The sequence below is a fragment of the Otolemur garnettii genome, unplaced genomic scaffold, assembly GCF_000181295.1.
Source record: "Otolemur garnettii isolate 467f Iridium unplaced genomic scaffold, OtoGar3 scaffold00128, whole genome shotgun sequence".
Lineage (NCBI taxonomy): Eukaryota > Metazoa > Chordata > Mammalia > Primates > Galagidae > Otolemur > Otolemur garnettii.
In genome coordinates this window covers 5127854-5130885 of record NW_003852523.1, presented here as the reverse complement: position 1 = coordinate 5130885, position 3032 = coordinate 5127854, and the positions used below count along the sequence as shown (strand labels likewise).

At 47.4% G+C, this 3032-nt stretch overlaps 1 protein-coding gene across 1 annotated transcript in view; it reads right to left on the bottom strand.

The window, feature by feature from the left end:
- Positions 1-2616, bottom strand: part of PCBP3 (poly(rC) binding protein 3) — a 67832-nt gene extending 65216 nt beyond the window's left edge. Inside the window, exon 1 of the mRNA XM_023518115.1 lies at positions 2589-2616. The gene's annotated coding sequence lies outside the window, so the exon portion shown is untranslated. The remainder of the gene's footprint in view (positions 1-2588) is intronic.
- Between the last annotated feature and the right edge of the window lie 416 nt (positions 2617-3032).

Sequence of the window (3032 nt, the reverse complement as noted above, 5' to 3'; positions counted from 1 at the left end):
TGAGTTCAGGAGGTTCTGTGTGTGGTGCTGTGAGTTCAGGAGGTTCTGTGTGTGGTGCTGTGAGTTCAGGAGGTTCTGTGTGTGGCACTGTGAAGTCAGGAGGTTCTGTGCAAGGTGCTGGGGGTTCAGGAGGTTCTGTGCGTGGTGCTGTGAGTTCAGGAGGTTCTGAGTGTGGCACTGTGAATTCAGGAGGTTCTGTGCAAGGTGCTGTGGATTCAGGAGGTTCTGTGCATGGTGCTGTGAGTTCAGGAGGTTCTGTGCGTGGTGCTGTGAGTTCAGGAAGTTCTGTGCAAGGTGCTCTGAGTTCAGGAGGTCTGTGCATGGTGCGGTGGATTCAGGAGGTTCTGTGTGTGGCACTGTGAATTCAGGAGGTTCTGTGCAAGGTGCTGTGGGTTCAGGAGGTTCTGTGTGTGGTGCTGTGGGTTCAGGAGGTTCTGTGTGTGGTGCTGTGAGTTCAGGAGGTTCTGTATGGGGCACTGTGAGTTCAGGAGGTTCTGTGCATGGTGCTGTGAGTTCAGGAGGTTCTGTGTGTGGTGCTGTGGGTTCAGGAGGTTCTGTGTGTGGTGCTGTGAGTTCAGGAGGTTCTGTGTATGGTTCTGTGGGTTCAGGAGGTTCTGTGCATGGTGCTGTGGGTTCCGGAGATTCTGTGTGTGGTGCTGGGGGTTCCGGAGATTCTGTGTGTGGTGCTGTGGGTTCAGGAGGTTCTGTGCATGGTGCTATGAGTTCAGGAGGTTCTGTGTGTGGCGCTGTGAATTCAGGAGGTTCTTCATTGAATGAGTTATGTCACTTTTTTCTACTAATATATTAAAGTAGTGATTTGTACTGATACATGTTCTCATGCTGAACCAACCTTGAAATAGTCTGATATACCCTATTAGATCACAATGATTAGATTTGTTTCAAATGTACCTGTGAAACTGGTAAAGTCAATTTTAAAGTACAGTTACTAATAACATGGGCCTGTTCTTTTTTTCTCCCTAATTACTCTTATGTGATATTAAGATCTATAAAGCACTCTCTTTCTGGAATAGTCTGCATATATTAAACATCCAGCATCCCTTAAATTCAGATATAATTTACCCATAAAACTGTGTATGTGAGAACTTGTTTAGGTGTGAGGTCCTTGATCATCACCTGAATGTCTTCCACACTTACTGGTCTACTCAAGTTCTCTATTTCTTCTTGAGTCCACTTTGGCACTTGATATGATCCTGGAAGTGACCAGTGTCAGCTGTTTCCAGTGTGTTACCACACAGTCCTCACTGTGCTCTAACCTCTCTTCTCAGTTGGACCTATAGCTACTACTTATTTTTTGTTCCATCACCAGTATTATCCCTCAGTTTTCTTTAATCAATTTTACCAGAAATCTATTGACTCTAAAAAAGCTCCCCAAACAAAGGCGGCCTTTAGCTCTGTTGCCCTCCTGTTTTCCTGTGCCCTATTTCACTGACTTCTGCCATTCACTTTACTGTCTCCCTTGCCTTGCTGGCTCCTCAGACTCACTCCTTTGGTCTTTTTCCAACCTCTTGGGTTGGTTTATCTTAGCACTAGAAATTTTCCATGTTTCTGAGCATGAGTGTTTAATTATAGATGTCCAGGGCAATGTGTCAGACATGTGCTGTCCTGATGATCAGCACACTCTCACAAGTTCACTTCTGAGGTGAGCTGTAGACATGCCTTCCCTTCAGTGTGGGCTCCTCCCTTTCAGTGTAGGTTCCTCCCCATTAGTGTGAGTTCTTCCCTTTCCATGTGGGCTCCTCCCATTTAGTGTGAGCGCCTTCCCTTCAGTGTGGGCTCCTCCCATTTAGTGTGAGCTCCTTCCCTTCAGTGTGGGCTCCTCCCATTTAGTGTGAGCTTCTTCCCTTCAGTGTGGGCTCCTCTCCATTACTGTGAGCTCCTCCCCTTTAGTGTGGGCTCCTGGTACAGCCGGCCTGTGTGTTGCTCGGCTGTGCTCCAGGTAGCTGAAATTCCCTGGGGCCCTTGTAGTCTTGTCAATGTCCTCTGTTGCTTAAAAAGGAATTCGTAGAGATCAAAAGACACCTAACAGTGCCAATATATTATGTTGTTTAAGGCATTAGTACTTCAGTTTACCTATTTCCTGGAGTGGGGTATTAAAATCACCAAATACAACTATTCATTCCCCAAGTTTACACACCAGCTCAACAACAGGCACTGAGGTCCACAGATGTGTCTCAGGCTGCCTAAGGGCACACCTATTGATGGCTGACTCTAGGCCCTTATGACCCACTGTTTCCAAACACCCCAAGACCCCCTGTAGCCTGCCCAGACTTCTTGTCCTTCTTGGGCTCACCAGGGTTGACTCCAGGGCCAGGCCCAGTTGTTTACCTACAACCTGTTCAGAGCTACCACAAATAGGAGTCCCAGATTTCCCAAAGTCACATGCAAGAACCTTCAGGGAACCTCATAGACTAACCCAGGGGAAATGCAACATTGTCCCAGATTTCCCAAAGTCACATGCAAGAACCTTCAGGGAACCTCATAGACCAACCCAGGGGAAATGCAACATTGTGCCACTTCCCACACATTCAGTGTTCACGATAAGGGGAAGAGAGTCTGCGGTGACGCACCTTCTCCCATAGGTAGGCTGTAAGGTCAGAGTAGATCCATAGGCCTCAGTGGTTCAGACCAGCCGTAGCTCAGAGCATCCGTAATAACCAGAATTGGCAACTCACAAAGGATAGGCTTTTGTCGTGGGGCCACCTACCTGGAACACAAAAGCACAGGCTACATGAGCTTACACATGGGTACCCTGTCCATCAGAATCAGCTTCAGCAGAACCTCCCCATGTGTTCCACAGAGCAGTAGCAGCTCTTTAGTTCCCAGCTCATGGCACTGATTGGGGGATGGGGCAGCACGGACATGGCCACTCGGTGCACACTTCCCTGTGGGCCCCAAATGAGATCACACCTCCCATTTCTGGGCTTCCACTGTGTAAATGGGAAGTCCAAATGAAAGTTTTAGGTGAAATTGTATAAGTTTTTAACTTAAAATATTTAGGATATTTTCTTGTA